The sequence below is a fragment of the Ornithorhynchus anatinus genome, chromosome 5 (assembly GCF_004115215.2).
Source record: "Ornithorhynchus anatinus isolate Pmale09 chromosome 5, mOrnAna1.pri.v4, whole genome shotgun sequence".
NCBI lineage: Eukaryota > Metazoa > Chordata > Mammalia > Monotremata > Ornithorhynchidae > Ornithorhynchus > Ornithorhynchus anatinus.
In genome coordinates this window covers 22,731,471-22,758,336 of record NC_041732.1, presented here as the reverse complement: position 1 = coordinate 22,758,336, position 26,866 = coordinate 22,731,471, and the positions used below count along the sequence as shown (strand labels likewise).

The following is a 26,866-nucleotide window of genomic DNA, read 5'->3' as shown; positions in this document are numbered from 1 at the left end:
CTCCCCTATCTGGCAGTCCCGTTGCCCTGTAGAGAACAAGAACAGGACTGAATGCCAACTGCACCTCTACTTGCGGACAGAGCCCGACCAATCGAAATAAGAAGGAAAATCTTTTCAGCCGTTCGTCATGGGGCCACTCCCTTAACCACTGAGTTGTTAGTCGTCTTGGGAAAAGCAACTGCGTCTTCTGAGCTTCTGAAGATTCAATTTCTTCCACCCCAACTTCTCCTTCGGGTCTTGGATTGAAAGTGGCTGAAATTTCCCTTTGATGAACGTTTGGGATCAGGTAAAGGAAGCAAGCTGAGTTTTTTTTTATTTTATTTTTTCTTTCTTTCTCCTCTTGACAGATGTAAGCCCCCTCAGGTGGATTTCTTTGACCAGCTGAGGTGACATTGCAAACTGCTGGCTCTTTTCACTAGGTTGCTGAGAAATACGTGGGGAAGCCAGCACCTGTAGTGCCGAGTTTTTGCTGCCTTTGCTCTGAAATTGTGGGCAGAGACCGTGTTTGCCAACTTGGTTGTATTGTGCTCCCCAGTCCCTGAGTACAGTGCTCCACACAAAGTAAGCGCCCAATACATACCATTGATCGATTGATTGAATTTTCTCCCCGCTCTGGTTTGGGCCCCTTTTCTGAAAACGTGCTCCCCTGCAGCGCGCTTCTGTGCCGTTCGACTCCTACTGCAAGGTCTGAAACCGGTCCCTTTAGCAAATATTTGGGATTTGGACATATCAATGGACAGTCTTGATTGCACACTTACTATAGTCAGAGCACTGTACTAAGCGCTTGGGAAAATACAATCCAGTAGAGCTGGTAGTCCTCTAGAATATAAACTCATTTTGGACAAGGGACATGTCTGCCAACTCTGTTGTATTGTACTTGGCCAAGCGCACAGTACAGTAAGTAGTAATAATAATAATTAGGGTATTTGTTAAGTGCTTACTATGTGCCAGGCACAGTACTGAGCGCTGGGGTAGGAGAAGCAGCGTGGCTCAGTGGAAAGAGCACGGGCTTTGGAGTCAGGGCTCATGAGTTCGAATCCCAGCTCTGCCACTTGTCGGCTGTGTGACTGTGGGCAAGTCACTTAACTTCTCTGTGCCTCAGTTCCCTCATCTGTAAAATGGGGATTAAGACTGTGAGCCCCACGTGGGACAACCTGATTCCCCTATGTCTACCCCAGCGCTTAGAACAGTGCTCGGCACATAGTAAGCGCTTAACAAATACCAACATTATTATTATTACAATGCAGTCGGGTTGGACACAGTACCCGTCCGACATGGGACTCACTGTCTCAATCCCCATTTTGCAGATGAGGTAACTGAGGCCCAGAAAAGTAAAATGAGTTGCCCAAGGTCACACAGCAGACAAGTGACAGAGGTGGGATTAGAACCCCTCACCTTTTGACTCCCAGTCCTGTCCTTTATCCACTCTGCCATTCTGCCTCTCTAAGTGCTCCATAAATACCATTGACTGACCTGTTCGGTGTCACTGCTGCCTGTGAAGGGGCCCGTGGTAACCACGAGGTGTGAGGCTCTTGATTAATTTCCATCTGAGCACAGAAGTACAGGTATGGATTGTGTTTTTATTTATTTCAGGTTAGCGGGCAAATGTCAGCATTAGCATTATCAGTCAATCAGTGATAGGGAACATGACTCTCCACTCTATTGTACTGTCCTCTTCTAAGCGCTTAGTACAGTGCTGTGCACACAGTAAATGCTCAGTGAATGCCCTCGATTTTATTTTATTAAGTGCTTAATGTATGCAGAGCGGTACAATCCAATAGAGTGGGCAGACACGATCCCTGCCCTCAGAAAGCTCATCTGTTGTCATGACAGCAAAAGAACGGAAGTAGCTTTGTGCAGTTGGGCCCAAGCACCTTCAGTCTGCCTTGCTGTTGAGCCCACAGAGGTGCCCAGGTTGGATTCTGTGATGGGTAAGGAAGGAGTGGGTGAGGTGGCAGAGTCAGGTGCTGGGAGAGCAAGGTTTTGGGGGATTGCTGTGGTTGAAATTCTGGGGAACCACTGGGCAGTGGGTGGATGTTTCTCCCTCCCTTAGTAGGCACTCACAGACCATCACAACTGCCAACCTGGTCCTGCCTCTCTTTTCTACTTCCCAGCTGACCCCTTACTGTGTTGGGCTTCTTTGGCCCAGTGGTTGTTGGGAAGGAAGGGGGCTGATGTGAAGCAATGTGACCTAGTGAAAAGACTTACGGGCCTGGGAGTTCGGGGACCTGTGCTCAAATTCTGCTATGCTGTTTCCCTGCCGTTGTGGCCTTGGGCAGATCTTTTAACTTGGCCTTAGCTACCTCGTATGTAAAATGTGGATTAAATATCTGTTCTCCTCCCCCTTAGACTATGAGCCTCATGCGGGCCAGTGACAGTATCCAGTCTGTTCATTTTGCTTCTACTCCAGCGCTTAATACAATGTCTTGCATGTAGCATTTGACATATCACGATTATTATGACTGTTGGAGTCCTTAATGAGGTCAGGTCAGCTCATGGGCTCTGAGCCTCAGGCCCCAAATAAATTGTTCCCACCCTTTTGTTTTTTATTTGGGGGAGGTCGTATTTAAGTGCTTACTAGGTGCTAGGCATTGTACTAAGTGCACAGTCCCTGCCTCACATACACCCTCACAGTTGTAATCCCCATTTTGCAGATGAGGAAATTGAGGCACAGAGAAATGAAGCGACTTGCCCGAGGTCACAGAGCAAGTGGAGGAGCCAGAATTAGAACCTGGGCCCTCTGACTCCCAGGCCCATGCTCTTTCCACTAGGCCATGCTGCTTCTCTTCCGTTTAGAGCTTCTGAGGTCTGCAGAGGTCACGGTCCAGTGAAAGAAGGCTCTTTGCCACTCAGTTTATGAGTCCTGACCAGTAGGCCTTTCAGGTCGAGGGCAGGAAAATGCTCCCCAGGTGTTTTCCCTTCACTCTCAAAGAAGGAAACATGGAGAATTTTAAGTGAAATGAGGAGCCCACCCACTTTTGCTGTCTTTAACTCTCATACTCTCTTGTTCTCTCTCGCATGCTCTCACTGTCTCTCTCTCTCTCTCCTCTTTCTATGATGTGGTCCCATTTTCCTGGCCAGCCTCACCCTTGGAGGAACCACGCTTTCCAGCTCCAGATATTAGACAGCCAGGAAAGTCTATGAATATACACAGAGCCCGCCAATAAATAACAAAGAGACCGGTAGTTAAGAGGGAAGGACATAATTAAATCTGTTGTCTGCCCTGCTTTTAAGTTGGGCCCAGACCAGTGATGCTTTACGTTATGAAGGTAAACACTGTCATTATTGAACAAAGAGATATACACAAGGCTGACATTGTCTCTCCCCTTCCCCTTTGATTTAATAATTATTTGCACGGCGTTTAATGGGGCTATTAAAGAGGATGTTTAGCACCGTGAATCCTTGAGAAACGCCTGCTCTTTCTGCAAGGGTCTCACTTGCATTTGCATGGAATCAGAATAACGTCTATGTGCCACTTGAGAATTAAAGCCAAGGGGGTAGAGTGCTGTGCAATCTGCATGCTCATTTGGGGTGCTCATCTCTTAAGTCACTTGGGGACACCCCCTTGGCAGCGGTTCTCTACATATCTTTAAACTCGGTTGCTTTCCCGTACGCACTGTGGTGGTGCGTAAGCGCTTACTATGTATCAAGCACTGTACGAAGCGATGGGTTAGATCCAAGATGATCAGATCGACTCCACTCCTTCTTCCTTATTGGGTTCACAGTTAAGGTAGGAGCGAGAACAGGTTATTAAATCTCCTTTTAACCAGTGAGGAAATTGAGACACAGAAAAATGGAGCCCGAGGTCCCACAGCCGGGAAGTGGGAATTCTTCTAACTCCCAGGGCTGTGCTCTTTCCTTTCCACTCTGCCACGCTACAATTTATGTTAGCATCTGTCTTCTCTCTCCCGCCCCAGATTGTAAGGTTCTTGAGGGCAGGGATCATATCTACTAACTCGATTGCACTCTCCCAAGTTGGTTAGCACAGTGTCTGGCACAGAGTAAGCACTCGATAAATACTGTCGATTGCTTGCCTGATCGGAATTGGTGGCTTTAGATGGTCATCTTGAGACCCTTTGTGTTCCAGGATCATCAAGGACAAGAGGCAAGTTTGCACACAGCGATAGGTCCCCTGTAAGTGGCCAAGGCATCAGCGAGACAAAGGACAACATCTCTGATCAACTAATAATATCTGTTTTTTATATTATGGTATTTAAGTGCTTCTATGTGCCAGACACTGTACTAAGTGCGGGATTAGATAGAAGATAATCGGGTTGGACACAGTCCCTGTCCCTCATAGGGTTCACAGCCTTAATCACTGTTTTACAGATCAGGTAATTGAAGCACCGAGAAGTTAAGTGATTTACCCAAGGTCACCCAGCAGACAAATGGTGCAGCCAAGAGTAGATCCGGGTCCTCTGACTCCCAGGCCCAGACTCTTTCCACTTATGCTGCTTCATGATAATAATTATTGTAGTATTTAAGCACTTAATCCGTGCCAAGCACTCCCGGCCTGGTGGATAGATCATGGGCCTGGGAGTCAGAAGGTCACGGGTTCTAATGACGGCTCCTCCGGTTGTCCGCTGGGTGACCTTGGGCAAGTCACTTAACTTCTCTGTGCCCCAGTTCCCTCATCTGTAAAATGGGGATTAAGACTGTGAGTGCTATGTGGGACAGAGACTGTGTCCAACCCAACTATCTTGAATCTAACCCAGTGCTTAGAACAGTGCCTGGCACATAGGAAGCACTTAACAAATGCCATTATTATTTTCACTATTACTAGGAGCTGGGTTAGATACAAGATAATTAAGTCCTACAGATGAGGAAACTGAAGTCCAGTGAGGTGACTGCCCAAGCGATCACAGGTAAATGGCAGAGTGGGGATTAGAATACAGGTCCCGTGCTCCTCTAGACCCGTGCTCCATCCACTAGGCCACCGGCTTCTCTTGGTGAAATACATTTTCACTGGCTCATTGGTCTATTTGGCCACATTCACACCTCCGGGGTCTCCCCATCTGGAGTATCTTCAAATATTAAAGAACACTCAGTGACGGGGCTCATCTTCACACTATGGGGATGACTGGTGGCCACAGGGAAGAGTCAGAAGAGTCACCATTTGGTTTGTGGCCGGAGCCTCTATTTAAGGGTTCTGTTGCTGTTCGCCGCTTGGGCTTGCAGCCTCCCCAGGCCTTTCTCACTAGAGGATCCACCCAAGTTCCTATTTGCCGCCCACCTGGCCTGTCTTCCAGCTACTCTCGTTGGCCAGCATTCCACATCCTTTTGTGGCTTTTATTTGGTGCCCTCAAAGCCTTTCTTGTGTCCGCCTCGGTTGCGGGTGCTTTTGGCGACCTCACCCTGCAGCCTATCCTGCCGTCTCAGCTTAGGCCCCAGAACTTAGACATTTTCCTCAGGATATCCGTTCCTATGGTTTTTGTTTTATTTGTTTTTTTGTTGTCTGGTTCTTTATCCTGGCTCCAAACGAAAGGCAAACAGGCCGGGACCAAAGAAGCGAGCAGTGGAGGTCTTTCTTTACTTTCCCGGGCCCCGCAGTGTCCCTGCAGAAACACATCTGGACTGTCGCTTCTGGACTGACTGCCCAGATTTAAGTTTTTACCAAAAGTTGCAGCAGAAAAGTGGCTGGAAAGTTCCTTCCTGGTCATGTGCTCTGTGGCAGGTGGTTGCAACCCACGGCCCTTTCCAAGGGGACCATCTTGGAGGGGGACTCAGCGATTTTACAGAACAGCTGCAGTTCTCCATGTCTCTGGGTCGGCCTGCGAGATGGAGCCCTCCCGTCAACTCTACCCGATTTCTGCACCTCTCTGATCACTGAATGGACCCTATACTTTTTCTATCAGATTATGAGGGAGCATAATCCCATTATTTCATTATTATTTCACTATTATTTCATTTATGTGCCTGCCGTAGTCAAAAATCGAGTGGTTGGGTCATCGGCAACATGGAACCAATGGCCTGCCTTCAGAACTGAGGTTCTCTAGTGGGGTTTTTGTGGTTATCTTTGAATAGGTTATACAAACCTCTCTGGTCTCCCCATCCTCTGAAGCAGTATGACCTAGTGGAAAGAGCATGGGGCTAGGAATAAGTTCCTTAATTACTCGATGCTGCCTCACTTACCTCATCTGTTAAATGGGGAGGAAGACTGTGAACTCTGTGTGGTCAGGAACTGTGTCCAACCAGATTAACTTGTATTTACCCCAGCACTTAATACAGTACCTGGCACAGTGAAGCACTAAACGAAACAAAATGCGTCTCTATAGATGCTTACCTCCATGGTACTTTTCCAAATGCTCGGTGCAGAGTATTTGTGGTGGTGTGGGTGCTCAGGAATTTTTTTTTAATGGTATTACGCTCTGGAGTAGACACATGATAATCAGATTGGACACCGTCCATGGCCCTCATGGAGCTCACAGTCTTAATCCCCATTTTACAGATGACATTTGCCCAAGATCTCTCTTTCTCACACACACACACACACACACACACAACTATAATCCTCTGACTCTCAAGCCTGTGCTCTTTCCACTAGGCCACACTGCTTAATGCCATTCCAACTGCTAATGCTGCTTTTGGTAATGTTACTCTGGTGGGAAAAACTCAAATGTTGAATATGTCACTTGTGGACAGGACCTCAGGCTTGACGTAATAATAGCTGTGATACTTGTTAAGTGCTTTCTCTATGCCAGGCACTGTACTAAGCACGCTGAGGTAGTCACAAGAGAATCTCTGGTTGCACACAGTCCCTGTCCCACCCGAGGATCACAGGAGGGAGGTCAGGGATTGAATCCCTATTTTACAAGGGGGAAACTGAGTTCCAAAGAAGTTAAGTGACCTGACCAATAATGCATAGCAAGCAAGGGGCAAAGCTGGGATTAGAACTCAGTTTCTCTGACTCCCAGGCCCATCGTCTTTCCACTAGACCACATTTCTAGGCGTTTATGGTAGTAGTTCTTCCTTCCAAGATAAGTTAGCTAAGGGGGAGAGACAGATTTAATTTTGCCTCCTCCTCTCCTCCTTGCATCTCTCCATTGCTCCTTTTGGAGAATTGCTCCTCAGCCTGGGTTAGTGGATAGAGCGGGAATCTGGAAGTCAGAAGGACCTGGGTTCTAATTTTAGCTCCACCATTTGTTGTGTGACCTTGAGCAAGTCACTTAACTTCTCTGTGGCTCAGTTACCTCATCTGTAAAATGGGGAAGAAAACTGTGAGCCTCATGCGGGACATGGAGCTTAATAGAGTGCCTGGAATATGGTGAATGCTTAACAAATACCATAAAAAGTTCCAATATGAACCACTGGAGATTCTTGAGGAGTGGGAAGACATGGACTGAATATTTCTGTAGAGAAATGATCCAGGCAGCAGAGTGAAATTTGGCTTGAAACGGGGAAAGACAGGAAGTAGCAAGGTCAGCAAAGAGGCTGATAGAGTAATCAAGGCAGAATAGTCTAAATGCTTGGGTTAACATGGTGGCAATTTGGGTGGAGAGGATGTTGTGAAGGTTGAACTGACAGGATTTAGCGACAGACTGAACATGTAGGTTGGATGAGTTGAGAATAATGCCACAGTCACAGGCTTGTGAGACAGGAAGGATGAAATTATCTACAGTGATGGGAAAGTCGGGGAAGGACGGGGTTTGGGTGGGAAGATAAGAAGTTCTGTTTTGGACATGTAAAGTTTAAAGGGTCGGCGGAGCATCCAAGTAGAGCTGTCCTGAAGGCAGGAGGAAATACGAAGAGAGAGGAATTTCCAGCTCAGACGTAGGACGTGGTTGGGTCGGCGGCGAGAAAGACGAGATCGAGGATGTTGTTAGAGGAGTTAAGTGAGCTGAGTTTCAGTAGAGCATCAGCAAGGTAAACAGCTGATTGAGTATTTTAAAGCCGAAGTGTTTAATGCAGAAGTGGATGATCCTCATTTGAAATTTCTGTAGCCAGGGATGTTGGTATCAAAATGTCGGTGTCCGTGTCAGCCCGTGCCAATCAACTGCCTTTGGTGGCCTAAATAATTCTGGATTTTTGCATGAGAAAACTGATGAAATACGTGTTCAATGAAGCTTGCTGTACATATTAAGCCCACCAATGAAGGAAAATCCTCAGGCCCTGAAATCCTCCTCTGAGTCACGTCTCTGATTCAGGTATCGGGGACGGGAGAAGTTCAGTAATGCTAATGTTGGCTGGAAAGCGACGACCATTTTGCCCTCTGACAAGGACGAAAGAGCTCTTGTTGAACTTGGCCTCACAAGCCTCTTGTTCAGCTGAATCTTTAATCCAGGAGGTGAGGTTCAAGAGAAAGTCGATCAGATTTAATGGTTTTCAATAAGTGAACTGATTTTCAAAAAAAGATTAAGATGTTGAAATGTCCCAATGGTTTTCTAATCTACTTCTGGAGGTTTGGTGGTGAATTTGAATGGTTGGTCTCTAAGGGAGACAGGCCATACTGAGACATCTGGATTTTTTGCAGAGTGGTGAAGTCTGCTACGGTGGTGCTTTCTTCCTGTCAAAAGAGCAGAATGGCCTGTTGGAAAGAGCACGGGGCTGGGAGTTGGGGGACTTCGGTTCTAATTCCAGCGCTGCCAATTGCTTGCTGTGTGACCTTGTGCAAGTCACTCACCTTTTCTGTGCCTCAGTTCTCCCACTCTCCATCCTACTTTGATTGTGAGCCACATGCAGGCCAGAGACTGTGTCTAACCTAATTAACTCGTATCTACCCCATCGCTAAGAACAGCGTTTGACACAAAGAAAGCACTTAACAAATATTATATATATATGAAAAGGAAGAATCTGCTGTTTTGTGCTTTCCTTCCAAGAGGTGGATTCCTGGACCTTTGCACTGAAAGGTTCATGCAAGATTCTCTTCCGTTCGGGGTTAGATGGCTCGTTCCATCTCTTAAAGTGTTTATAACATTGGAACAGTTTCATGAATTTGGGTTGTTTAAAGTTTATACAAATCCAAGGGGGCCGTCTGGCCGAGGGCCAAGCCGGCTTTAACTCTGCAACTCGAGTCTGTGTCAAATGGAGTGCCTGCAGGAAACAAGCCTTTGAATGTATTTTTTCCAGGGGGTGGGGAAGGGTGAGGCCTGGGAGCAAAGTGCTCCTGGCACTTTTAAGTTTTCCAAGCATCCAGAGTTAATGGTCGGATTCGTTAAATGCCTCTGTTCCCTTGACATTGATTTGGTTTCCCTGCTGAACCTCTCTGGGGAACCATCGGAGGTAGGCAGTGAGCTGAGGCCACCCCAGAAACCGTGGGCAAAGAAACTCACCTCCTGTGAGGAAGAGGTCACAGCTTGCTCACTTGCTAGCATAGCCCACCTCCTGGCTCGGAGAAGCAGCGTGACTTAGTGGACAGAGCAAAGGCACTGGGAATCAGGAGGCCTGGGTTTTAATCCCAGGTCCACCACTTGCCTGCTCTGTTACCCCGGGCAACATTTCAGAACCCGTTTCCTCATTTGTAAAATAGGGATTCGATACCTGTTCTCCTGTCCTCTTTGACTGTGACTCCATGTGGGACAGGGACTGCATCCAACCTGATTATCCTGGAGCTACTCCCGAGCTTAGCACGGTGCTTAGCGTGTAGTAAGGACTTATTTGGGATCTTCTTCATCTGTCTGTTCCATTTAGAAAGTTAGGCTTGACAGCCTTGCATATATGACAGATTTGTTCATTATATTAAAATATGCATTAGTTACCTTTCCCAAGCACTTAGTACAATCCTCTTCACAGAGTAAATGCTGAATATCTACATTGATTGCTTGCCCAACACAGTGCAAATTTGCCTTTTAAACTCATCATGCTGTGAGAGCTCAGCCTGCCTTTCCAATGCTTTCCAACGTGACCCTGTTTTCCACAGAGTCGTCAAAGCCTCACCTGAGAAATATCGCTCAAATCCTGCTGTGTTAAAATAACTTATAACAGGCACAGGCTCACTTGTCTACTGTCTGCATTAGTCTGGGCAAGAAGGGGTTTTTGCCCCTCCCCTTCCTCTCGAAATCCTGACTACCGAAGAGCGTATTTGAAATTTCATCATTCACTGCTACTTCAAAGACTCAGTATTACCAAAACTCACAAAGAAGTGGCAGAGTCGTGGATAGATCGGTAGCTCGTTGCGGCCAGAGAACGTGTCTACCTACTCTGCCCATGATGAGCTTACAGTGTAGAGGAGGAGGCAGACTTTAATATAAAAAAATAGTTTATGATGTATTATTTAAAGATATGAACATATGTGCTGAGCATTTGGGGGTGAGGCAAATATCTAATATCCAGAGGTCACTGATCCAGGTGCATAACTGATGCAGAAGGGAGAGGGAGCCGGGGGAAAAGAGGGCTTAATTGGGGAGAAAAATACATGGGTACTGAGGTGGCTGATAGGATGCCTCCTGGAAGAGGTGATTTGAGGAGGGGTTTTAGGCGCTTGAATAAATACCGTTACTGCTAAAGGGAGGGCATGTTAAGGCAAGATCAGCCGTGCATCTCGTGATTTGGTTGAATGGGAGCCCCGATCTGGGGTTTAGGCCGGTTTAACTGCAGTCCCCTCTTCTCCCGTCCCCCCGACTCCCCCCACAGAATGGCCTAGTGAATAGAGCCTGGGCCTGGGAGTTAGAAGGACCTGGGTTCTAATCTTGGCTCCTCCACTTCTCTATCGTGTGACCTTGGACAAGTCACTTCACTTCTCTGTGCCTCAGTTCTCTCATCTGTAAAATGGAGATTAAGACGGGGATCCCCATGTAGATTAGCTTGTATCTCCTGCCGTACTTAATATGTGCCAGGCACATGAGAAGCACTTAACAAATACCATTAAATAAAAAAATGGTACTGATCCCGTTTTATCGAAGGGGCAGTTGAACTGAGATGGCAGAGATGAATCTGAGGGTTTACGATCCAGCTGGTGGGCATAGATGCTGGATAATAGCTGCTGGTGGGACCATCTTGGGATTGGCAATGGGAAACTGTTGTCCGAGCATGAACCCTGAAAGGATCACAATACCAAGAGGCAGAATCCAAACCACGGCCAACACTTGGACGAGCAGATGCGAGAACACAAAAAAAGATCATTTTCCCCAAGGAAGGCAGTGTGACCCAGTGGAGTGAGCACAGGACTAGAAGTCCAGGGACCTGGGTTCTAATCCTGGCCCTGCCACTTCCCTGCTCTAAGACTTTGTGCAAGTCCCACTTCTGTGTGCCTCAGTTTCCTCATCTGTTTAATTGGGATAAAATACCTCATTCTCCTTTCCTCTTAGATTGAGCTACACATAATATATGATTATATATTATAAATTACATCATTATATTACCTGTATTATTTATTTGACTGTATTACTGTGTATGCCCCAGAGCTTACACAGTGCTTGGCAAATAGTAAGCATTTTGCAAATGCCACAGTTCCGATTATCGTTATTATTATTATGTGCAATATAGCAGGAATTATTGGTTGTGCCTGTTTGTGTTTTCTACCTCACTGGCAAATGTAAGTTCAGTTTCATTGCTGGTGGTGTTAGAGGAGCATCAAGGCTTTGTAGAAAGATCACGGGCCTGAGAGGCATAGGACCTGGGTTCTAATACCAGCTCTGCTGTGTGCCTGCTGTGTGACCTTGGACAAGTCATTTATCTTCTCTGTGCCTCATTTACCTCAACTGTAAAAATGGGGATTTGATACCTTTTCTCCCTCCTATTTAGACTGTGAGCCCCGTGTGGGACAGGGGCTGTTTCTGATTCTGATTATCTTGCATCTTAAAGACTACTGTATCTTAAACAGTGGTTAGAACAGTGCATGGCATGTAATAAGCACTTAACAAATATGACAGTTATCTATCACTGTTATCCCCAAACTTGAAGGGTAGCTATCTCTCAGAGCTACGTTAAGGTGGTCCCGTAACCGGAGAGTCTGCCTAACGTAGCGAGTGTGTGAAAAATAATATGAAATAGTTGGTACTTGATTATCAAGAGAGCTCTGATTTTAAACTTTGCTATTTGAATCATTATGTCAGGTAGCTAACCCTAGCCAACTCTGGCTAACCAACAAGTATGTGAAAATAATATGAAATGCCTGGTACTTGATTATCGAGAGAGCTCTGGCTTCAAACTCTGCTATGTGAATCATCTGTCAGGTAGGCTTCCAAGAAACATGACCTAGGTGTGGGTTGGAAGGGGGGAAAATATTCATTTCAGTCACATGCCCCGGGTGAGGTGCTGGTGTTATTGCACAGATCCACCTTCATCCGGTGCTTGGAAGAAATAGCTTAACTGCTAGGAAATGGTTTCAAGACATTATCCTGCTCTAAACAAAACTCCGCTACTAATCTGGGTTTTCAGAGTAACGCTAGGCTTCTTAGGCGGAAAAGATACATCTCCCACTTTCTAATTATGTAAAAAAAATTATCAAATTTGGGCAGTGAAGAAACCAGGGATTAAAAGCAGCTTGAAAATTACCGCCCCCCCCCCCCCCCAGCTTTTTAAAATGGCATTTGTTAAACCCTTATTATGTGCCAGGCATTGTACTAAGCGCTGGCCTGGGTACATGAATGGACACAATCCATGTCCCATGTGGGGATCTCAGTCTTAATCCCCATTTTGTAAATGAGGTATCTGAGACACAGAGAAGTGAAGTGACTTTCCCGAGGTCAAACAGCAGACAAGTGGCAGAGCCGGGGTTAGAAGCCAGGTCCTGTGACTCCCAGGTCTGTGCTTTTATGCATCATTATAAAAGACTTACTTTGCCTGGCCACTTGCCAGAAAGATACACAAACTCTAGGACTTTCTCCCACTCTAGACTGTAATCTTGTTGTGGACAAAGGAACATGTCTACTAACTCTGTTATTCTCCCAACGCTTAGTTACAGTGCTCTGCACACAGTAAGTGCTCAAGGAATATGGTTGATTGAGTGATAGAACTGCCAGGTCGTGACTCGCTGTGTTAGAATGGTCTGATGGGAATGACTTCAAGTTGTCCTTATTTCATTTTCCACCTGGTTTCTCTGCTTGGCTGTTTGCCATCTAGCTTACCGGTATTTAGGGAAGGCTTACAGGCTTCCCATCTTCCCTGCATCAGACCCTTGAGGGCAGTGGACAACGGTGAAGTAGCATCGCTTTGGAGTCAGAAGGACTGATTGCAACTTGGCCACTTGTCCGCTGGGACCTTGGATGAGTCACTTAACTTCCCTGTGCCTCACCGACCCAAGGTGACCCTGGGGTAGCGACCATCTCAAGGTCAAATGCTATCTCGTGACCTCCTGAGCCAGCAGGCGGAACTCGGAGGTGGGGGTGAGACACCGCCCCCGCAGCCAAAACCGCCAGATTGACAGTTCAAGCTGGGAATACGGAAGGTGCCCCCCCTCCCCATGCCGATCAAATTAGGTATGGAGGAGGGGGGAGGGCAGAGATTGGATAAACTGAGGCCGGAAGCTGAAATGGCCTAAGAGCACAGGCGATAAATCCCTGCCGCCTCTAACCTTCCGTGCAGAGGAACCGGACATGCAGCAGCCGGCTGCAGGTCGCCTCTGTCCGGAGCGTGAGAAGGCCGCTCTGCCCGCACCAGATGAGGAACCGTGGGATGGGTGAGTGTCCCGTCCTGCTGAATGCTTGTGGGGTTGGAAGCCAGATGCTTCTCCATGAGTATGTAACATTTAACTGGATTGGATGCCTCAGTGGGTACTTCCCGAGCGGGACGCGAACCAGGTGGGAGCTAGCCACCTCACCAAGCGTGTGTAACACATAAGTGGAATTAACACCCAAGTGGGTGCCTCCCGAGTGGGATGTGAACGTGGTGGGAGCTAGCTGCCTCACCAAGTGAGAGTAACACGTAAGTGGGTAACGCAAAGGTGGGTAACGCATAACTGGGTTTAACGCATAGGTGTATGTAATGCAGAAGTGCATTTAATGCATAAGTGGATTCCTCCTGAGTGGGGCGCGCACATGGTGGAGCTCGCCTCCTCACCACGTACGAGTAAATCATAAGTGAGCTCCGCCTGGGTGGGTCCGGGTGTCCGGCCACACGCGAGTAACATACGAGCATATTCCTCCCATTAGGGAAGCTCTAACACCATATTCTTCCCGACAGGGAAGGCCGATCTGTTGCGTCTAAATAACCAAATAATTCAATTCACCCCGCTGAATAAATTTTATACAGAACTCAAGCTTTCCGTCCCCGGCCTCTCTCTCCCTCTCGCCATGCCGATTCCAAACGAACCCATCCCCGACCTCATATGTAAAATGGGGATTAAGACTGAGCCCCATGTGGGATACGGACTGTGTCCAGCCCGATTAGCTCGTATCTACCCAAGCGCTTACAACGGCGCCTGGCACATAGTAAGCACTTAAATACCATAAGAAAAAGCAATAAGCCCAAACAGCTATTCTGTGGGACCTGGAGTAGGGGATAGGCAAGCAAAGAGAACTGAATGAACATTTTTAAAGGCACAGAGGAACATAGGCTCATAAAACCTGCAGACCCCTGGCTCATAACAGCAGTGGCAAATAGACTAGCCTGATATGTGTCAATCAGGAGAGGTGTCGCTCTTTGAACTGAAGCTTTGGAAAGGACAGAGAGCCCATTGGCAGTATTGAAAATAGCGACAGACGTTGGAAGAGGTCAGTGCATCAGTGTGGCAGAGGATGATTGCTACTCACAAGGGATGGATCGCCAGCCGTGTGGAGATCTTTTCGCCTGCACCCAAGGTGGAGCAGCATGGCGTAGTGCTAAGAGCAAGGGACTGAGAATGAGGAGACCTGGAGCTGCAGTGCCAGCTCCACCACTTGCCTGTCTGGTGAACTTAGACAAGATACTTGCCCTCTCTGGACCTCAGGTTCCTCATCTGTAAAACGCACTTCAGCACCTGCTCTCCCTCTCTCTTCCACTGTGAACCCTGTGACCGTGTCGGATTTGACTGTCTTGCATCTACCTTATCGCTTTGCACAATGTTTGGCAAGTGATTAATAAATACCATCGTTATTATAATATCACAATCAGAAGAACTACTTTTGAATGTAAAGAATTTATGAATGCACCTACATTAAAACTCACATGCATATTTATGTGCATATATATATATATTCATACATATATGTGTATATACAGATACATACGTGTATGTGTGTATACACACACACACACACCCACACACATATTCCTATCAGACTGAGAAGTGCCTGCCCATTTCAAATACACCCCCAGACTTGCTTTTTTTTTTTTTGATGGTGTTGGTTAAGTGCTTACTAAGTGCCAGGCACTGTTCTAAGCACTGGGGTAGATACAAGCTAATCAAGCTGGACACAACCCACATCCAAATGAGGCTCACGGTGTCAATTTCCATTTTACAGATGATTTAACTGAGGCACAGAGAAGTTAAGCGATTTGCCTGAGGTCGTCCAACAGACACGTGGCGCAGTCAGGATTAGAACCCATGTCCTTCTGACTCCCAGGCCTGGGTTCTACCCACTTTCTATTATACATATAGTCAGTTGTATTAGCTACTTTTTTCAAGTTACCTGCCACTGTACCCATAATTCCTCCTTTTCTGTCCTTAAGATTAAAGAGAGCCGATTTATCATCCAGGGAACCGCCTGGAAATCAAGTGCTGAGAACTGTTCTGTCCATGTGATTCCTTCCCTGTGTGATTTTAAACCAAAGGTTCAACCTCTCTGAGCCTCAATTTCTTTTCTGTAAACCTGGGCGGGCTGTCCTAACCTGTCTCACCTGTCCGGTAGGGAGACTAACTCTGCAAATAAGAGCAAAGTCCTCCGTAAATGGAGGTTCACAACATTAATCTTGTCTACTAATACCCATGACTCGTTTGGGAAATAGCTAAGAGAATCATAGCAAAGCGCTCAATAAATGTAAAGTGCTACCTGAATACTAACTGGTAGCAATAATGTTCTTGGAATGACATGTGTTTCTATGGCACTGAGACATTTAAAACTGCAGAGCAATCAGGAGAGCTGTTACCAGAACCACTCAGACAACGAGTTCTCTCCCGGAGACCATCTCAGCTCCCATCTAGGAACCTTTAAAATCTTCTTTGTTTCCTCTTTGCTGTCTCACCCCATTCCGGCCCCTTCCTGATTTGCAGCCCGCCTTCTTACCGCCATTTACTTTGGCCCTAAATGCCTTACAGACTCCTGCCCACACTGGGTATCTGCTGTTACAGTGTATTTTTCCCTGCATAAGGAAAAAAAATGCAAGCAAATTTATGGCTAATTTTGATTATCGTGTTTTTTCATTTATTTCACTGCCCCAGGGAGGCATGTGTTTATGTGTGCATGATTTTTTTGCCCTAGAGAATAGCCAAAGGCCCTCTCTTCCTGCCTCCCTTCCTGAAGAGGTTAGATTGAGCGCTGCCGAGTTCGGTACTTTCCGATGTCAGAGGCTACCCCAAGGGTTATGTCACGGCACCTCTCGAGCAGCTTATTGGACTGCTCTAGATTGTTATTGCTAGCCACGGTCATCTTGGACCCTCATGGGAAGCAGCATGGCACAGTGGATAGAGCCCGGGCCTGGGAGTCAGAAGATTGTGGGTTCTAATCCCAGCTCTGCCACTTGTCTGCTGTGTGACCTTGGGCAAGTCTCTTCACTACTCTGTGCCTTAGTTTCCGCATCTGTACAACGGGGATTAGGTCTGTGAGCCCCACGTGGGACAGGGACTGCATTTGACCCTATTTCCTCTTATCCATCCTAGTGCTTAGTGTGGTGCCTGGCACACAGTAAGTGCTTACCAAATACCAGAATTATTATTATTCTCTTGGGAGACCTGCAGCATTAGGAGAGAGGCCAGTTCTTTGTGCAGCTGATGAAACCCTGGGTCTTGTATTGCGTACAACAGGCTGGAGTGGGAGGAGGGTGTGGGAAGGTGGATCTCTCTCTAGCCGTGTTTGTCCACTGTTGTTAGCTTCTTCTTGCCAAACCAAACTTCATTCATGTGTGAGGTGGGGATCAGGCTGGAAAACCTGATTCTGGCTTCAGGACCAAAGGTTGGTGATCCATCTAACTCCATCCACAGAGCTCCACAGGGAAAGAGCTATAGGAACTACAATTCTCTCACTCCCTTCTCTCCCACCTTTGCACTTGGATTGGCATCCGTCGTTCAACCCCTCCCTCAGACCCACAGCAGTAATAATAATAATAATAATCATAATGATGGTATATGTTAAGTGCCATGCACTGTTCTAAACACTAGGGTAGATGCAACTTAATCAGGTTGGACGCAGTCCCTGCCCCACATGGGGCTCCCAGTCTTAATCCCCATTTTACAGATGAGGGAACTGAAGCACAGAGAAGTGAAGTGACGTAGTCAAGATCACACCACACAGAAGTGGTGGAGCCGGGATTAGAACCCCTGTACTCAGATTCCCAGGCCTGTGCTCTTTCCATCATGTACATATCCACTGAGCAGTGTGGGTTAGTAGAAAGAACATGGGCTTGTGAGTCAGAGGTTGTGGAGTCTAATCTTTGGGCAAGTCACTTAACCTCTCTGTGCCTCAGTTACCTCATCAGTAAAATGGGGATTAAGACTGGGAGCCCCACGTGAGACAACCTGATTACCTTGCATGTACCCCCAGCACTTAGAACAGTGCTTGGCACATAGTGAGCACTTAAGAAATACTATCATCGTCATCATCATTATTATTTATTATCGTTATTAGTGTCTGTATCCCCTCTAGATTCTAAGCTTATTTTGGTCAGGGAACGTGTCTACCAATTCTGTTATATTGTACACTTCCAGGTGCTTAGTTAAGTGCACAGGACACAGTTTTCATCCTATAAATGATTGATTGAAGAGATGCTTTTGCCCTTTCCCTACCCTGATATAAGGCAAGGCCTCACTCCTGTAATAAAGGGGTTCATCTGACGGGGAGCTTGGAGGCAGTGTGACTCTCCCACTGGCCCACCATCTTTTCACTGCATCTCTTGCTTTGCCCTTTGCTTGTCTCATTCCTTTTTTAATGATGAGGCATTTGTTCAGTGCTTATTATTTGCCAGGCACTTTCCTAAGCGCCGGGTTAGAAACCACACGATCAGATCAGCCACAGCCCCTATCCGACGTGGAGTTCACGGCCTATGGGGGAAAGAGAACAGGAATTGTCTCCCCATTTTCCAGATGAGGGAACTGAGGTGCGGAGGAGTTAAGTGATTTGCCGAAGGTCACCTGGCAGGCAAATGGTAGAGCCAAGTTTAGAACCCAGGTCCCCTGATTTCCTGTTCTGCGCTCTTTCCCCTAGGCCACACTGTCTTTCTACCGCCCACCAAACATCTCAACAATTACTTTGGGGTGCTGCTTGGGTATAGCTGCGGGGAAGCAGCGTGGCTCAGTGGAAAGAGCCTGGGCTTCGGAGTCAGAGGTCATGAGTTCGACTCCCGGCTCTGACACTTGTCAGCTGTGTGACTGTGGGCAAGTCACTTCACTTCTCTCTGCCTCAGTTACCTCATCTGTAAAATGGGGATTAATTGTGAGCCTCACGTGGAACAACCTGATTACCCTGTATCTACCCCAGCGCTTAGAACAGTGCTCTGCACATAGTAAACGCTTAACATCTACCAACAATATTATAGGTCTGCCTCCGTGGGGCGGATCAAAATGATCCCAAACCAATCCAGCGTGAGTTCAGACCAGAGGGGAGGGGACAGCGTGGCCTAGTGGATAGAGCATGGTCCCGAGCGTCAGAAGGTCCTGGGTTCTAATCCTGGCTCTACCATGTGTCTGCTGTGTGACCTTGGGCAAATCACTTCACTTCTCTGAGTCTCAGTTACCTCATCTGTAAAATGGGGATGAAGACCGTAAGCACTGTGCAGGTCAGGGACTATGTCCAACCTGATTTGCTTGTATTCACCCAAGCGCTTAGTAGAGTGCCTTGTACATAGTAAGTGCTTCTCAAATACCATAATTATTAGAAGTATTATTAACTAGATACCTGCATCCTAAAATATTTTCATGCAAAAGCCACGGGACCGCTGCTCTCATGCAGAACATGCGCAGGTGCCTGTTTGGGGCAAGAAGTGGTATTTAAGTGCTTATTTTGAGCTCTGGGATGGACATGAGTAAATCAGGTTGAACACAGTCCCTGTCCCACATGGGGCTCACAGTCTCACTCCTCATTTTATAGATGAGGTAACGGGGGCCCAGGGAAGGGAAGTGAATTGCCCAAGGTCACAAGGCAGACAAGTGGCAGAGCTCGGATTAGAACCCATGGCCTTCTGACTCCCAGGCCCGTGTTCTATCCAGCACCCCATGGTGCTCCTCCAGCAGTCCACGGGGACCCTCTGAGTAAATGAATCCCCCTGGCAAGAGTGGCTCTGTACAGGCTCCCACTGGACCATGCGAGCGACTGAGCCGCCCCAACTCCTGAGGCCGTAGTTCCACCTCGGGGCTGGGCTGAACCTGAGGCTTTTTGGTTTGGGTGGTAACCTGCATGCAGGTCTAGATCTGGTCCAGGAGCACTAAGTCATAGTGGAGACTTTACAAGGAGTCTGGAAATTCCCCTGAGAAGTCAAAGCCTTCCCTCCCCTCGGTTTTCACGCCTCCTTGAATCACTCGCTTGTCCAGTATAAAGGGCAATGGGTTTGGCCAAACCGGTTTGGCCAACCAGAAGCAGCAGCCCAGCCCTTCCGTCTCCATCTCAGCGAAGACCCGGTTTACCCGGTTAATCTCCCTCTCATTCGATTGAAGCAGATATTAGCTCCTCTCTCCTTAGCTGGTTTATCTTGGACCCCACTTCTGGCTCTCAGGCAGAAATTTTCCCCTTCATCCACCCTTAAATTCAAGGACTATTTCCTCATTATCTGTCCCAGAGAACCTCTGTCTTTATTCCCTTTTCGCCCTACCCTGACCCCTTGCCTCGGCACTCTAGGGAGATTGCTTTTGAAACCTCTGCCGACCTCACGTAGATCCCCAACTCGGGCTCAGGAAAATCGGCCGTCGGATCCCGACATGAATTTTCATAGACCCGCAAGCAAAATTAGCTGTGCCTTCCCTCTCTTTGGAGGGTGGGCCGTTGCTCTGTGCTGGGAACGAGGTGTTCCTGAGAACAAAGAGGGAGCCTTCTCAGAGCAGTTAATCATCGGCGAAGGTGACCAAGACTTCATGCGTGTGAGGAGGTGGGGTACAGGCTGCAGGCACTAGGTTGAGGGGAATGGTGCCTTTGGAATGGACTTCTGAAGTATTCTCTCCTGCGGTAGCTGACATCTGTAGCAGTGGGGCCTAGTGGAAAGAGTACAGGCCTGGTTGTCAGAGGACCCAGCTTTGCCACTTGTCTGCCGGGTTTCTCTGGGCAAGTCGCTTCACTTCTCTGTGCCTCAGTTCCGTTACGGATTTTTGTCAGAGAAACGACTCTGATCTCGCAATTGCATGAGAGGGTTTCGTGACCTTGGTGTAGAAATGAACAGTCTCAAGAGAGCGAGCCGAGAGAGCAGGAAAGGGCGGAAAGTGGCTGCCGCCTCCGCACCCCGGCGGGGTACGAGTGACTAACAGCCCCGAGCCGTCCCGAACCCGGTACCTTTATTTGCAAGCATTTCCGGATTCCACTCGACCTCAGCTCTTCCCATGCGCACCCCAAATCCCACCCAATCCCCGTGGTTGCCCGCACTCCACCCTCCATTCAGAACCAGTTCTTAGGAGTGGTCCTTATAAGTTAATGCAGTTGACGGAGTCGTTACCCAAATTTAACTGATTGATCTACCACAGGAAGGAGATTAAATGGAGACAGGATGTCTAGTACAATATTGGAAGGAGATAGAATGGAGACTGGATGGTCAATTGCCTAGGGCAATATGGGCAGGAGACAGAACAGAGACAGGATGGTACATCGTCCAGTACAGTTCCCTCATCTGTAAAAATGGGGATTAAATCCTACTCGCTCCTACTTAGACTGTGAGTCCCAGATGGTCCAGGGACTGTGTTCATCCTGATTAACTTATATCTACCTCCGTGCCAAACAGTGCGTGGCACCTAGAAAGTGCTTAAGAAGCACCCTATGTATTATCTGAATTGGGGCATTTTAGGAGGGTCAAACCCCAGAGTCTTCATTTTGCTATTTGAGGACAGATAACAATAATAATAATGGTATTTGTTTAGTGCTTACTATGTGCCAAGCACTGTCCTAAGTGATGGGGTAGATACAAGGTAATCAGGTTGTCCCATGTGGGGCTCACAGTCTTAATCCCACAGTCTTAAGGTAACTGAGACACAGAGGAGTAGTGACTTGCCCAAAGTCACACAGCTGATTAGTGGCGGATCTGGGATTAGAACCCACGACCTCTGACTCCCAAGCCCATGCTCTTTCCACTAAGCCACGCTGCTTCTCCAGTGAAAGTGAGAGTCTGGGCATCTTGTGAGAGTTTTCAGTGTTTGGTTTTTTTTCTCCAAAACTTTCTGCCTGCAGGCTCAAGCTTTCACCTGATGTACCTCATAGCTTCTCCGTCTTCAGTTTCCTCCAGTTCTCTCAATGACACACTTTCCCTCATTGGATGCACATCTCCACTTACATCCACACATAAATGCCCAGCCGAGGGGAGTACACCTATTTACACCCGCCCAGCCCTCTGTTCTGGAGAGAACAGGGCAGCAGCAGTCAGAGGAAATAACAATCTAGACTGTAAAATTCATTCATTCATTCATTCATTCATTCATTCATTCATTCATTCATTCATTCGTATTTACTGAGCGCTTACTGTGTGCAGAGCACTGCACTCAGTGCTTGGAAAATGCAATTCAGCAGCAGATAGAGACAATCCCTACCCAACAGCGGGCTCACAGTCTAGAAGGGGGAGACAGACAACAAAACAAAACTAGTAAACAGGCATCAGTAATATCAAAATGGATAAATAGAATTATAGATATATACACATCATTAATAAAACAAATAGAATAATAAATACGTACAAATATACACAAGTGCTGTGGGGCAGAGATTGTGCCTAGTAATTCTATTGGATTATACTCTCCCAAGCATTTAGTACAGTGCTGTGCACCCCAGAAATGTTCAATGAACACGATTCAATGAACAGGATTAAGGACTCTCCGCCATCTTAATCCTCCTTGACCCTTTGACACCATAGACCATCTCCTGGAAACACTGTCTTACCTGGTTTCTCTGAGTTTCTCTGACACTGCCCTCTCTCTGTTCTTGCTGCTTCTCAATCTCTTTCACTGGCTCTTCCTCTGACTCTCACTCCCTCTCACTGAGGTCTCTCATCTGCTCCTCCGGCTTCAACTTCCACCTCTGCTGGGATGGCTCCTAAATCGACCTCATTAGCCTTGACCCCTTACCTTGTCTACAATCTCTCATGTCCTTCTGCCTCTGGGAAATATCTGTATGGATGTCTCCCTGGATTCTCAAGATGAACACGTCCAAAACCGAACTAAATCCTCATCTTCTTTCTCAAGTCTCCTCCCCCTAACTTTCCCTCTGTCACCATCACCATCCTCCCCACCTCTGAAGCTCCAGCCTTGGCATTATCCTTGGCATTTCCTTCCACTTCCTCCCCGCTACAACTTGCATATTCAGTCTGCCACCCAATCCTGTTGGTTCTTCTTTCACAACATCTCCCGAATCTCTACCTTCTTCCTTCCAAATGGGCACCGTGCTGGTACAAGCACATGTCATATCCCACCTTGACTACTGCATCGGTCTTCTCATAGATCTCCCTTCTTCCAGTCTTACCCCTTCCAGTTCTTACTTCACTCAGCTGCCCAAATCACTTTTCTAAAACTTTGTTTTAAACACATCTTCCCACTCCCTCAGAAACTTCCAAGGGCTGCCCATTCCTTTCTGCCTTAATCAGAAACTTCTGAATGTTGGCTTCCAGACCCTCAGAAAGCTTTCTCCCTCCCATTTACCCTTCCTCTTCCTCCTACTGTGGCCCAGCCTGCAGTTCCCTGTCCTATTTTCCCCCTACTGCCACTTGAATAAATTGATGTCACCTAAGCCCTGGGGATGCCAATACCACTCCCCTTAGCACTTATATACGTATCTTTAAGCTCTGATTCTTCCCTGCATCTGTAATTTATTTCAGTGCTGTCTTCCGCACTAGATTGTAAGGTCATTTAGGGTGGGGATCATGCTTACTAACTCTGTTGCTCTCCCAAGTGTTTAGTATAGTGCTCTGTGCAGGATAAATGGTCAATAAATACTACTGATTGATTGATGATAGAAAGTTGGTTCCTGAAAAGCTCAACATCTGGGTTTTCATTCATTCATGCAATAGTATTTATTGAGTGCTTACTATGTGCAGAGCACTGTACTAAGCGCTTGGAATGTACAATTGGACAAATGGACAAATGTACAGCCACAGATAGAGACAGTCCCTGCCCAGTGACGGGCTCCAAGTCAAAACGGGGGAGACAGGCAGCAAGGCAAAACAGAGCAAAACAAAAACAAGACAACATCATCAAGATAAATAGAATCAAGGAGATATACACCGTAGTAACAAAATAAATAGGGTAATGAGTGCTTACTGTGTGGAGAGCACTGTACTAAGAGCTTGGAAAGCACATTTCAGCAATAGAGACAATCCCTAACCACATGGGGCTTATAGTCTAGAAGTGGGGGAGACAGACATCAAAACAAGTAAACAGGCATCAATAGCATCAAGAGAAACAAATAGAATTAGAGAGATATACACATCAAAACAAGTAAACATGCATTAACATAAATAAATAGAATTATAGATATGTACATATACACACAAGTGCTGTGGGGTGGGGAGGGGATAGAGCTAAGGGAGCGAGTGGGAGCTACGGGGAGGGGGAGCGGAGGAAAAGGATCATGTAGAGATTATTGGAAAAGGGGTGTTAGTGCAGAAGTGGGTGAGTATAATCTATCCTACCAAAAAATAAACCTTCAGGGAATTTCCTGACCTTAGACCGATGAGATACTGGAAGGTCTTAGAGAGGGAGGTTGTATTGTGTTTGGGATCATTTAGGAGCAACGAAAATGATCAGACCCATTAGCCCTGCCTGCTAGGATACCCCCAAGCACTCTGATATCAGAACTTCAGTCTGACACAGAATTGACACAGGCTTTCTCACCCCCTCATCTTTCTCTCCCCACTCCCAAACAAACCAGAGCTTTGGTAGTGGGGATGGGAGCTCAGGGTTGCCAACATCCTAGACATCAGCTGTCAATTGTAAATAAGCGCTCCCAGCCCAGGCAGGAGGCACAAACTAGGAAGCTGAACCACAGTCCTGATCCATCAACCTAATCTGATTTAGTTAAAACAGAAAATTCCAGTTACCAAGCCCACTTCTGTTGGACTGGAAGCGAGGCTTAGCAAGACACTCCATCATTATCTACTCTTGCTCCTGTTGTTTCTTGTTGGGATCCCCAGAATTTCCGTTATCGGTCCCCATTATGTGCTGAAATTATAGCTGTGTGCCCTTCTCTCCTCTGCCACAACCAACTTGTCTAGTTCGGATGTTGTCCTTCAGGCTTTGTGTCTTTCTTTTCTGAGAATACCAAGGCCATGGAACCTTTGATTCTTGTCATATAGTGACTGATCCTTAATTGCATTTTTGGTGTCTTTTTTCTGCCTCTGGAGCATGGTGGAGTTCTGGTAAAGGTGTGTTGTGAGGTGATCATGGAGCAAAGTTCTCTTCTCAGTGAAGAAGAGAAGCATTGAGACCTGGTGGAAAGAGCATGGGCTGGGAGCCAGAGGACCTGGGTTGTAATTCCTGCTTTGCCCCATGTCTGCTGTGTAAACTTGGGAAGTCACTTCTTTGTGCCTCAGTTACCTCATCTGTAAAAGGGGATTAAGAGTGAGCCCCACATGGGATGTGGATGGTGTTCAGCCGGAATATCTAATATTTACCCCAGCTCTTAGCACAGTGCCTGGCACATAGTAAATGCTTAAAAAATACCATAAAAAAAGAGCCATCTGTTACCTTAATTTTGAGTTCAAAAGATGGTTGATCCTCTTCTTCCCTTTTCCTGTCTCTTCAAAATAAATCCATATGTTCAGAGAAGAAACCCTGATTTACTTAATGGAACTGGAAAAGGCTGGAAGAGCTAATGAAGCTTCCAAAATGCTTAAGGTACTCTCCGGGTATGTACTGGGAGAAGCTGGCACTTGATAGATATTTCTTTTACCCTAATTTAATTGGGACAAGTGACAGGTGTTAAAATATCTTTATTATTTTATGCTTTCTCCATAGAATAGGTAGTCCTGATTGTCATCACCTGAGAATCCAAAATCCCTGGGCAAACTGCCTTTGATTCTAAGTAAGCATTGTTGAGTTGGGTTTGGAGTGGTCAAGGCTAATAATAATTGTGGTATTTATTAAGTGCTTACTATGCATCAAGCACTATCATTCATTCAGTCATATTTATCGAGCGCTCACCGTGTGCAGAGAAGTGTGCTAAGCGCTTTGAAGAGTACAGTACAACAATAAACAGGCACGTTCCCTGCCCACAATGAGCTAAGCTCTGTGGTAAATACAAGGTAATCAGGTCCCACATGGGGGTCCCAGTCTAAGTAGGAGGGAGAACAGGGATTTTATCCCCAATTTGGAGATGAGGGAACTGAGGCACAGAGAAGTGAAGTGACTTGTCCAAGTCACACAGCCAAAAAGTGATGGAACCAGGATCAGAACTCTGCCTCCCAGACCCGTGTCCTTTCCCCTATGCCATGCTGTTTCCCTGGGTTTTAATTTCTCTAATTTTTCTAGATCCAAATTTCAGTGAGATCCCTCTTGCCAGGAGTTAGAACCTCAGTTTGCGGCAGAATCTGTAATGTGTCCTTCCCTCTGTGGTGGTTATCGTTCGAAAAAGAGAATGGTACGTCCCCTCTCATCCGACCCATTACCCACTCCCCACATCCTTGGAAACGTAAGTCAAAAACTGAAATCCTACAGGCTCTGTCTCTCACTCTGCTTCTCTTCTGTCCCCTCTGGAGCCTGAAGACCATTTTGAGTTATGATTTCTGTATTTATTCTGGAGGGAGTGTGGTAGAGAGGGAGGTAAGGGAGAAATAACTGGGTTTTATAAACAGGGAATATTTTGGAATGCATCCTGTACTGCGCAGAGTTTCGATTTAATAGTTCTGAATAAAAACTCGTGCCAATTTTGAGTATGAAGTGCTTATAGGATGGTGGATTAGAAGCTGGTGATATTTTGGGTCAGATGTTTCTGATATTCAGGGATTTTTGTTAGCTTTCTTTTTGACACTCCTTTCTCCACTCCTCTTTCCCTCCTCTTTCTCCAGCCCTTTGGCAGTCGACCCCTCCAGGCAGTGAACCTTTTCACCCTCCCTTTATTTAGAGCATGGAATGTGAATGGCCAAAGAGTACCTCCTCAAGCTCCCCTCTATTTAGGTGATGTTTATGAAGGCCAGGTTTGTTTGACGGTCTGGGCAGGGAATGGAGACTCCCAGCTCACCAAATAACTCTGCTGGTCCTAATCAGTTGCTTACACCGTTGCCATAGAAGCCTGGTTGAAAACAAGAAGTGAGGAGATAGGTTTGCCCCGAAATGTAAGAGACCAAGCTATGCCTTTCTGATTAGCATTTTTGCTGCAGAGATTTGCCCTCATTTTGCTTAGGCTTAAAGTTGAGGGCAGGAGGGGGTGGGCGAAGAGAGGTGGTATGTTTGAACTTTGAAAGGTTATAAAGTCAAGTCCTTTATATTAACTCTCTTCTGTTAATCGCTGAACTATTCAGCCTAGTGCCTTGGGGCTTTTCATTTGAGTAGATTAATGGATGTCAGAATATTTCATTCAAATTGCTGAAGCTCATAACTCATTCCAGGCAGTGGTAGCACTTTAAAATCCCCCAAAGACACTGCTATCAAAGATTCTCTTGCAAATATTTGCATCACCATACCAAAATGAAGGAAAAACAACGTGAAACAAAAGGAAATGTTCCCATGTGCTCTCCTAATTTTAAA

The 26,866-nt window shown here is 46.7% G+C and overlaps 1 protein-coding gene across 8 annotated transcripts in view; it reads left to right on the top strand.

Moving 5' to 3' along the window:
* Nucleotides 1-208: 208 nt before the first annotated feature.
* Nucleotides 209-26,866, top strand: part of AKAP13 (A-kinase anchoring protein 13) — a 394,860-nt gene continuing 368,202 nt past the window's right edge. For 7 of the 8 annotated variants that reach the window (XM_039912298.1, XM_039912295.1, XM_039912293.1 and 4 more), the window contains exon 1: nucleotides 209-286. The gene's annotated coding sequence lies outside the window, so the exon portion shown is untranslated. The remainder of the gene's footprint in view (nucleotides 287-26,866) is intronic. The other variant, XM_039912292.1, reaches the window with a different exon arrangement.